Genomic DNA, 11,371 nt, shown 5'->3' with positions numbered 1-11,371 from the left:
ATCAGGAAAGAACATTTCGTTCGCCAGAAAAAGAAATGAATATATCACTATTTGTTTGCTTCAGGTCCAAGAATACTCAGATCAATAGCTCCCTTGCTTACCTCTGCTGGTCATGTTCGCAAAGATATCTAGCAAATTGCCAAGTGTGATTTTCCTTTCAATAAATAATTTTGACTCAGTTTGGCTGCAAATATCTTTTCCTACCTTTGTGCTTTTCTTCTTTTACATTGGTGTCTCGCACCTTACAAATGACAGCAAAGGTATGAAAGGAGATGGAAGGATTTAGCTCATCAAGTCAGCAAGAGCTTTCAATGAGATCACGGCTGATTTAGTCAATTCTCAACCCTCCTGCGCCGTCTGTAGTCATGGCCGAGTGGTTAAGGCGATGGATTAGAAATCCATTGGGGTTTCACCACGTAGGTTCGAATCCTGCTGACTACGTAAGAATACATTCCTGCTGGAATAATTTTCGCTCAAAGTTCCGAAAACCTATTTTGCAAACCAGGCCAGTAATTTGATTAGACTTGGGAAACTCGAGTTCTTCATCAGAAACGTTCCATATTTAAATCATTATCTCTGTTTCTCTTTCCAGATACACTGCTCGACACATCGGGTTTCTGCAGTTGTTATTGAACGTCCTGAGCAGAAGTGCTGCTTTTCATTAGATTCCTTTAATCCATGTCCTCTGTTCTCTGACTCGGGTCAGTGGCAACACTTCCTCCTGCTCGTCAAAGTGCTCATTCCCCACCGCTCCCTCTCCGGTCATTACAAACAACCGCAGGAAATTGCCACTTAACCAACTTTGTTCCAAAGTGAAACTCACCAGCCTCGGGAATCTCTCCACCAAACGGGACTTCTCATCCCTGGACATGGTGCAAGACAGAGGATTGTGAAGAGATACTGTGAAAATATTTTCAGTTGGCAGTTGGAAAAATGTTTAAGAAGCAAACCATATAATTTAGGCTCCAGTTTTGGAAATCTTGAGAAACTCTTTGGGAAATGGAATCAGAGGAGGATGAAGAAGTGTGAACTTTCCGACCGAGTCGAGGACGGGACATTGACTCTGATGTTGTTGGGACAGGAACTGATCTGAGACATTGAAAGAATTCTCGCTCACGTTCGTGAGGAATGCAAACTTCATCTGGACTCTGGGACAATGAAAAACTCTGGAACACTCAAGAAAAAATACAAATATTGACTGGGATCACGACAGTACGAGTACTATAGATGGGTCAGTTTTTGCCCAGTGTGTGCAGGAGGGCCTCCTGACTCAGTATGTAGACATGCCTTCAAGGGACGAAGCCACTTTCGATTTAGTACAGGGTAACGAGCCTGGCTAGGTTTTAGATTCGGAAGTAGATGAGCACTTTGGAGACAGCGATCACAATTCTCTCAGGTTTACTTTCGTGATTGAAAGGGATAGGTGTACTCCACGGAGCAAGAGGTTCAGCTGGTGGAAGGGAAATTACGATGTATCGAGGTAAGATTTAGGAAGCGTAGAATGTGGTAGGAAACTGCAGGGGGTGAGCACATTAAAATGTGGAGCTGATTCAAGGAAAATCTCCTGTGTGTCCTAGATAAGTATGTTCCTGTCAGGCAGGGAGTAAGATATAGAACGCGTGAGCCGTGGTTTACTAAGAAAGTGGAATCCCTGGTCAAGAAGACCAAGAAGTCTTATGTTTGGATAAAATGTGAAAACTCAGTTAGAGCGCTCGAGGGTTCCAACGATATCAGGAAAGACCTATAAAGAGAGCTGAGAAGAGCCAGGAGGAGACATGTGAAGTTGTTGGCAGATAGGTTCAGGGTTAACCCTAAGGCTTTCCATAGGTATGTTTGGAATTAAAGAATGACGAGAGTTAAATTTGGGACAATCAAGGATAATAGTGGGAAGTTGTGTGTGGAGTCAGAGGAGATCGGGGAAGCACTAAATAAATATTTTTCGACAGTATTCGCTATTGAAACTGAAAATGTTGGCGAGGAAGGTATAGAGATACTTGCGTCTAGACTAGAAGAGATTGAGGTTCACAAGGAAGAGATATTCGAAATACTGCAGAGTTCAAAGTTTGTGCGAAGATGTGTAGCTCGGGTGCTCGTTGTTGTGGTTCTGTTCGCCGAGCTGGAAATTATTGTTGCAAACGTTTCGTCCCCTGGCTAGGCGACATCATCAGTGCTTGGGAGCCTCCTGCGAAGCGCTTCTTTGATGTTTCCTCCGGTGTTTATAGTGGTCTGTCCCTGCCGCTTCCGGTTGTCAGTTTCAGCTGTCCGCTGTAGTGGTTGGTATATTGGGTCCAGGTCGATGTGTTTGTTGATGGAGTTTGTGGATGAATACCATGCCTCTAGGAATTCCCTGGCTGTTCTCTGTCTGGCTTGCCCTATGATAGTAGTGTTGTCCCAGTCAAATTCATGTTGCTGCTTGCCTGCGTGTGTGGCTACGAAGGATAGCTGGTTGTGTCGTTTCGTGGCTCGTCGATGTTCATGTATGCGGATTGTTAGCTGTCTTCCTGTTTGTCCTCTATAGTGTTTTGTGCAGTCCTTGCATGGTATTTTGTACACTACATTCGTTTTGCTCATGTTGGGTATCGGGTCCTTCGTACTGGTGAGTTGTTGTCTGTGCGTGGCTGTTGGTTTGTGTGCCGTTAGGAGTCCTAGGGGTCGCAGTAGTCTGGCTGTCAGTTCTGAGGTGTTCCTGATGTATGGTAGTGTGGCTAGTCCTTTTGGTTGTGGTATGTCCTCGTTCCGTGGTCATTCTCTTAGGCATCTGTTGATGAAGTTGAGCGGGTCTCCGTTTTTGGCGAATACCTTGTATAGGTGTTCCTCTTCTTCTTTTTGCAGTTCTGGTGTACTGCAGTGTGTTGTGGCCCTTTTGAATAGTGTCCTGATGCAGCTTCGTTTGTGTGTGTTGGGGTGGTTACTTTCATAGTTTAGGACTTCGTCTGTGTGTGTGGCTTTCCTGTATACCCTTGTAGTAAATTCTCCTTTCGGTGTTCTCTGTACCATCACGTCTCGGAATGGGAGTTGGCTATCCTTTTCTTCTTCTCTCGTGAATCGGATTCCTGTGAGTGTGGCGTTGATGATCCGGTGTGTTTTTTTCTATTTCCGTGTTTTTAATTATTACGAACGTGTCATCGACATATCTGACCCAGAGTTTGGGTTGAATTTGTGGTAGGACTGTTTGTTCTCACCTTTGCATAACTGCCTCTGCTATGAGTCCCGAGATTGGTGATCCCATGGGTGTTCCGTTGATTTGTTCGTAATTCTGGTTGTTGAATGTGAAGTGTGTTGTGAGGCACAAGTTCAGTAGTTTAAGACCCGATACCCAACATGAGCAAAACTAATGTAGTGTACAAAATACCATGCAAGGACTGCACAAAACACTATATAGGACAAACAGGAAGACAGCTAACAATCCGCATGCATGAACATCAACTAGCCACGAAACGACACGACCAGCTATCCTTAGTAGCCACACACGCAGACAACAAGCAACATGAATTCGACTGGGACAACACTACTATCATAGGGAAAGCCAGATATAGAACAGCCAGGGAATTCCTAGAGGCATGGCATTCATCCACAAACTCCATCAACAAACACATCGACCTGGACCCAATATACCAACCATTACAGCGGACAGCTGAAACTGACAAACGAAAGCGGCAGGGACAGACCACTATAAACACCGGAGGAAACATCAAAGAAGCGCTTCGCAGGAGGCTCCCAAGCACTGATGATGTCCCCTAGCCAGGGGACGAAACGTTTGCAACAAAAACTTCCAGCTCGGCGAACAGAACCACAACATACTGCAGAGTGTGAAAATAGATAAGTCAGCTGGGCCGGATGGGATCTATCTGATGTTGTTTAGCAAAAGCACGACAGGAAGGTACAAATCAAGTTGATGCAACAACGGCTCGTTTTGAGCCGCTAATTTGCAGTGAAGTGGCGGCGCCAATAAAAGGTGTCACGCATCTCGTCTAATTCCACATCCAGAGCTTGAAATGACCGGAGGTCTCTCGCTGAGTTTCTGCAGGGTCTTGTTTGGACGACACCATGACACTTTTTCACTGGAGTGGATCATGACATCGCGTCGTGACTGTGAATAAAACGATGGAAACTTCCAGCAGAGAACGAGGCGACCCTGAAGCAGGCAGCTGAGGACAAATGTTTCTCCTTTGCCAGTGAAAGGCACTGCTTCACAAATTGGAAACTTCGAAGTGAAGCAATGTTGGTGATTATCTTCGCTGCTTGTTCACCTTTTTAATTCTGATTCCGTGAAAGTCCATGGCATTACATATCGACATTCTGCCAAGTGCACGCTTGTCTCTTGGGCCAGTGGTGTAATGGATAACGCGTCTGACTTCGGATCAGAAGATTGCAGATTCGAGTCCTACCTGGCTCGAGGGGGACTGTTTTGCTTTAACCGTGGTATACGTTGACGCTCCCCTGTAAAGTTCTCTCGGGACATCGCCTCTGTGCTTCTGCATGTAAAGCTTGCATTTGTCCTATTGTCCATTTCAAATTCCAGCTCTCCACAACGGACACCTCCGTCAGTTTGGCGGTATCTTCTGGTGTGTCTCCCTCTGTGGGTGAAAATGAGCATGAGTTCCTCAAAAGAGTTACAATTCGTTATACTTCTGTCCCATTATTGTGCCATGTAAGAACATAGGATAACCTCATTGACATTTGACCTGGAAACATTAGAACACACGAGACTTTGGGCCAAAGTTCGAAACTGCGACTAGAATAGATGGCTCTCTGATTAGCCGCAATGCACACGGGCGGAATGGCCTTTTCCCACTTTGTAAATCTTCGAAGACAATTTGAAAAAAATCTGCAACGAAAATGTTCAGACAGGGTGTTTTATTTACACCAAGTACGATAGTATCTATCGCCTTGTCTTGTTATTTACTTGTGAGGATTCGGTATTCTCAGCACCGTGGCCCGGATCGTATTCCCGCTCATGGAATGGTTGTATTGTTCAGCAAACATATCGGTGTACCAGTACTTCTGCCGATTTTCCGATGCTGGCAGGTCATTGGTTTTGTCCAAAACATTATGAAGGTTAACATAAAACAAATAGCTGCAGGTGCTGGAAATTTGAGCCAAAAACGAGAATTGTTTGTACAGCGGAGCATGACTAGCAACAGAAACGTCGACTCTCCTGCTCCTCGGATGCAGCCTGACCTGCTGTGCTTTTCCAGCATCACTCTGATCTAAAGTCAGGTTTCCAGCATCTGCAGTCCTCACTTTTCCATCGTTCCTTCAGTGTCGCTGGTTCCCAATTCAAGAACTCCATCTCTAGCGGTTTCATGTTTGTACCTCCGTGCTGAGGAGTTGAAGAGTGAAGAAAAGTAACTCACCTCCTCCATCTCTGGGGTAATTAGGGACTGAAAATGAATCGTGTCACATTGAAATATATCTACATGCGAATTAATCTCTGTCTTTTATTGGGAACCATCTTTTTCATTGTAACCATCAGGAAAGATCATTTCGTTCGCCAGAAAAAGAAATGAATATGTCACTAAACTTTGTTTGCTTCAGGTCCGAGAATACTCAGATCAATAGCTCCTTTGCTTACTTCTGCTGGTCATGTTCGCAAAGAGATATGGCAAATTGCCAAGTGTGATTTTCCTTTCAATAAATAATTTTGACTCAGTTTGGCTGCAAATATCTTTTCCTACCTTTGTGCTTTTCTTCTTTTACATTGGTGTCTCGCACCTTACAAATGACAGCAAAGGTATGAAAGGAGATGGAAGCATTTCGCTCAAGTCAACGGTAGCTTTCAATGAGATCACGGCTGATTTGGTCAATGCTCAACCCACTTTAGCTGTCGGTAGTCATGGCCGAGTGGTTAAGGCGATGGATTAGAAATGCATTGGGGTTTTCCCACGTAGGTTCAAATCCTGCTGACTACGTTGTAGATGCTTTCCTGCTGGTACAATTTTCGCTCAAAGTTCAGAAAAACTATTTTGTGAACCAGGCCGGGAATTTGATTAGACTTGGGAAACTCGAGTTCTTCATCAGAAATGTTCCATAGTTAAAACATTATCTCTGTTTCTCTTTCCAGATACACTGCTCGACACGTCCTGAGCAGAAGTGCTACTTTTCATTAGATTCCTTTAATCCCTGTTCACTGTTCTGTGACTCGGGTCACTGGCAACACTTCCTCCTGCTCGTCAAAGTGCTCATTCCCCACCGCTCCCTCTCCAGCATTAGAAACAACCGCAGGAAATCGCCACTTAACCATTTTTGTTCCAAAGTGAAACTTATCAGCCTCGGGAATCTCTCCACCAAGCGGGACTTCTCATCCCTGGACATGGTGCAAGCCAGAGGATTGTGAAGAGATACTGTGAAAATATTGTCAGTTGGCAGTTGAAAAAATGTTTAGGAAGCAAACCATATAATTTAGGCTCCAGCTTTGTAAATCTTGAGAAACTCTTTGGGAAATGGAATCAGAGGAGAATGAAGAAGTGTGAACTGTCGGACCGAGTAGAGGACGGGACATTGACTCTGATGTTGTTGGGACAGGAACTGATCTGAGACATTGAAATCATTCTCGCTCACGTACGTGAGGAATGCAAACTTCATCTGGACTCTGGGACAATGAAAAACTCTGGAACACTCAAGACAATGATGTGTTTCTGTTCGCCGAGCTGGAAGTTTTTGTTGGAAACGTTTCGTCCCCTGTCGAGGTGGCATCCTCCGTGCTTGGGATCCTCCTGTGAATCGCTTCTGTGGTGTTTCGTGTGGCATTTATAGTGGCCTGTCCTTGCCGCTTGCTGTTGTCAGTTTCAGCTCTCCGCTGCAGTGGCTGGTATATTGGGTCCAAGTCGATGTGTTTGTTGATGGAGTTTGTGGATGAGTGCCATGCTTCTGGGAATTCCCTGGCTGTTCTTTATTTGGCTTGCCCTATAATAGTAGTGTTGTCGCACTCGAATTCATGTTGCTTGTCGTCTGTGTGTGTGGCGACTACGCATAGGTGGTCGCTTCGTTTCGTGGCTAGTTGATGTTCCTGGATGCGGATCGTTAGCTGTCTTCCTGTTTGTCCTATATAGTGTTTTGTGCAGTCCTTGCGTGGGATTTTGTATACTACATTAGTTTTGCTCATGTTGGTTATCGGGTCCTTAGTTCTGATAAGCTGTTGTCTGAGTGTGGCTGTTGGTTTGTGTGCTGTTAAGAGTCCTAGTGGTCGCAGTAGTCTGGCTGTCAGTTCGGAGATGTTCTTGATGTGTGGTAGTGGGGCTAGTCCTTTGGGTTGTGGCATGTCCTCTTTCCGTGGTCTATCCCTTAGGCATCTGTTGATAAAATTGCGAGGATATCCATTTTCGGCGAATACCTTGTATAGGTGTTCCTCTTCCTCTTTTTGCAGTTCTGGTGTGCTGCAGTGTGTTGTGCTCCTTTTGAATAGTGTCTTGATGCAACTTCGTTTGTGTATGTTGGGGTGGTTGCTCTCATAATTCAGGACTTGGTCTGTGTGTGTGGCTTTCCTGTGTACCTTTGTGGTGAATTCTCCGTTAGGTGTTCTCTGTACCATCACGTCTAGGAATGGGAGTTTGTTGCCCTTTTCTTCCTCTCTCGTGAATCGGATTCCTGTGAGTGTGGAGTTGATGATCCTGTATGTTTTCTCTATTTCCGTGTTTTTAATGATTACAAAGGTGTCATCCCCGTATCTGAACCAGTGTTTGGGTTGAATTTGCGGTAAGACTGCTCTAACCTTTGCATTACTGCTTCTGCTATGAGTTCCGACATCGGTGAGCCCAAGGGTGTTCCGTTGATTTGTTCGTATATCTGGTTGTTGAATGTGAAGTGTGTTGTGAGGCTCAAGTCCCACGATTTAGGAAGATTAGGTAAGATTTAGGAAGCGTAGAATGGGTAGGAAACTGCAGGGGGTGAGCACATTAAAATGTGGAGCTTATTCAAGGAAAAGCTCCTGTGTGTCCTAGATAAGTATGTACCTGTCAGGCAGGGAGGAAGATATAGAACGCATGAGCCGTGGTTTACTAAGGAAGTGGAATCCCTGGTCAAGAAGAACAAGAAGTCTTATTATGTTAGGACAAAATGTGAAAACTCAGTTAGAGCGCTCGAGGGTTCCAACGATATCAGGAAAGATCTAAACAGAGAGCTGAGAAGAGCCAGGAAGAGACATGTGAAGTTGTTGGCAGATAGGATCAGGGTTAACCCTAAGGTTTTCCATAGGTATGTCAGGATTAAAAGAATGACGAGAGTTAAATTTGGGACAATCAAGGATAATAATGGGAAGTTGTGTGTGGAGTCAGAGGAGATTGGGGAAGCGCTAAATAAATATTTTTCGACAGTGTTCGCTATAGAAAATGAAAATGTTGGCGAGGATGATACTGAGATACTTGCGTCCAGAGTACTAGAGATTGAGGTTCACAAGGATTAGGTGATAGAAATACTGCAGAGTGTGATAACAGACAAGTCCCCTGGGCTGGATGGGATCTGTCCTAGTATCCTCTGGGAAGCAAGGGAAGAGATTGATGAGCCTTTGGCATCGATCGTCAAATCATCGTTATCTACAGGAATAGTGCCTGTGGAATGGAGCATAGCATACGCGGTTCCCGTGTTCAAAAAGTGTCGTAGAGACAACCCTGGTAATTACAGACCAGTGAGTCTCACTGCAGTTGTTAGTAACGTGTTGGAAAAGGTTATTATGGATAGGATTTATGACCATCTGGAAAAGAATAATCTGATCAGGGACAGTCAGCACGGTTTCGTGATGGGTCGGCCTTGCCTAACGAATCTTATTGACTTTTTTGACAAAGTGACCAAACAGGGAGATTACAGTAAACCGATTGATGTGGTGTATATGGGTTTCAGAACGTTGTTCGATAAGGTTCCCCACAATAGGCTATTATACAAAATGCGGTGGAATGGAATTGTGGGAGAGATTGCAGCTTTGATCAGTAATTGGCTTGCCAATAGAAAACAGTGTTGTAGTTAATGGAACATGTTCTTCTTGGTGTCCATGTACTGGCGGCGTACCACAAGGGTCGGTGTTAGGTCCACTGCTGTTACATGAGATCTAACCTTGCCAATCAGTCTCCCATGGGGAACATTGTTCAACGCCTTACTGAAGTCCATATAGACCACATTTACTGCTCTGCCCTCATCAATCTTCTTTGTTACTTCTTCAAAAAAACTCAATCAAATTTGTGAGACATGATTTCCCACGCACAAAACCATGTTAACTGTCCCGAATCAGTCCATGCCTTTCCAAATACATGTACATTCCGTTCCTCAGGATTCCCTCCAACAATTGGAGTATTCTTGGCAGATGCAGTTTCATGTCGGGATTGAGTTTTTTGAAGAAGTAACAAAGAAGATTGATGAGGGCAGAGCAGTAAATGTGGTCTATATGGACTTCAGTAAGGCGCTCAACAATGTTCCCCATGGGAGACTGATTGGGAAGAATCAAAAGACACGCTACTATTAAAATCGATAGAAACACAAAAGATGTGCAGTGCAGAGGAGTCTCAGTGTTCTTATATATGAAACGAACAAAGGTTAATCACATATTTATTTCTTGCTGGCAAAAGAAAGCCTTTTCTGATGCTCACAATTAAAGAGATGGTTTCCAAGAAAATAGGAAAATTAAGTAACCAGTAGAGTAATCAATTACCAAGATATCCCTCGTGATGTTTTATGGGACATGTGGGATTATTTGATTATTGTTCTGCAAACGTTTGTACAATGGAACCGAGAGTTTTAGATGGGAAGTTAACATCACGCATGACTATTGCCATTTTTGTCACTCACACACAATATTTTTTCCTTGTACGATTTATTTCGCTTTGTGGTTACTGCGAGTGGGCTTTTAAACTACACATGCTTGTGAGTTCATGCCTCACTGTTCCTCAAATCCAGCCAAACAGACTTTACATCCTTACTTCCCGAATCAAGGTAATCTCTAACCATTGCATAAATGTCATTAAAACTTCGGTATTTCACACGCCTCTGTATATCATCTTACAATATTAATTGATCCTTTACTGTATTGCAGTTGCGCATAAGAAGAGAAAAATTGAATAGAGAATTGTGGACCTCCGCTTCACACACCCGTTATTGAAGCGAAAATGCAGATTACTGCCCATAATACGATCGTGGAAGCATGTGCCAAACCCTCAGGAATCACAGAATAAGTGTAGTGCCACAGGGCATGTCAGCGACAGCACCAGAAAGACAACAGAAATGCTGCTCTGAGCTCCTATTTTGGATATATTTCTCAATGAGCAATAGAGTGTCACATGTGTTCCATCAGGAGTTACCTCACACAAGGAAGTAACCAGTGCTGCAGACGGTCATATCATCCGAGTTCCAAGCCCTGGAATCAGAGACATTCAATATTCTGTGCATAACTGCAAGGAACAGCTGTCGGAGGCGTTTATAGTCCATGTGAAATTATGAATGCAGCTCTCTAGTTGTCAGCCTCTTTCTCCTTTGTCGTGTTTCGTGCAGTCCCTGCGTGGAATCTCGTCAACCACGTTTGACCTGCACATGATGCGGATTGGGCCTTGTTTTCTCGTGAGTTGTTGTCTCAGTGAGGCTCTCGGTTTCTGTGTTGTCATAAGTCCGAATGTTCGGAGGAGTCTGGATATCGTTTTCCAGAATTTGTTTTTAATACAGGGAAGCATGATTTAAACATTACCTCAAAGCATATCCTCGCTGCGAACTTTGTGTGCCATGCATCTGCGAATGAAGGTGTGTGGATATTGGTTCTTGTCAAAGAATTTGTGTGGACGTCAGTCCAGCAGTACCTAGTAGCAATACATAAAAACGGCAAGGGCCACACATTCGACTAGAATAGCACAACAATAATAGGACAGGGCAAGCAGAAGACAGCCAGACAATTCCTGGAAGCAGGGCACTCATCCACGGATTCTATCCGTTGGACCCAATCTGCAATCCCAACAAACGGAAGCAGCGAGAATGAAACCAAATGCATTCGTACCAAAACATGAGAGCAGCGCTTCACAGGAACCTCTGCAGCGCTGAGAATGTCACCCAGACAGGCGAGGAAAAGTCTGCAAACCATCTTCCTCGCGTCACCGAACTTTTCAACAAGATCTCCAGAAGCATCCGAACTTCACATCGTTCTGCTCCAAAACACTCCGCCTTTCCACAACAGACAATTGCACACTCAACTACCGCGTGTAAGATGAGAATACCAGCCTCTACACGACCAAGGGCGGCAGTAAGAGCGCGGGGAAACAGCTGCCACTGTCATTCCACAGCTACAGACGCTCTTTTGGAAATGTACATTTTCGTATGAATGTCGGGTCAGCAGTAGAATATGGGAACTAAACAGCCTGCGCTGTGTCTTCATATTCTGGACAATGTGAGTTGTTCACAGCTT

General features: G+C 44.4%; 1 non-coding gene across 1 annotated transcript; it reads left to right on the top strand.

The window, feature by feature from the left end:
• Positions 1 to 359: 359 nt before the first annotated feature.
• Positions 360 to 441, top strand: trnas-aga (transfer RNA serine (anticodon AGA)). The gene has a single exon. It is a non-coding gene; the product is annotated as a tRNA-Ser (tRNA).
• The last annotated feature ends 10,930 nt before the right edge of the window (positions 442 to 11,371 follow it).

This window comes from Chiloscyllium plagiosum, unplaced genomic scaffold (assembly GCF_037043375.1).
Source record: "Chiloscyllium plagiosum isolate Xiang-an unplaced genomic scaffold, Cpla_swu_hap1 HiC_scaffold_46, whole genome shotgun sequence".
Lineage (NCBI taxonomy): Eukaryota > Metazoa > Chordata > Chondrichthyes > Orectolobiformes > Hemiscylliidae > Chiloscyllium > Chiloscyllium plagiosum.
The sequence above is the reverse complement of the archived record's forward strand: the minus strand, read 5'-3'. Positions and strand labels throughout refer to the sequence as shown.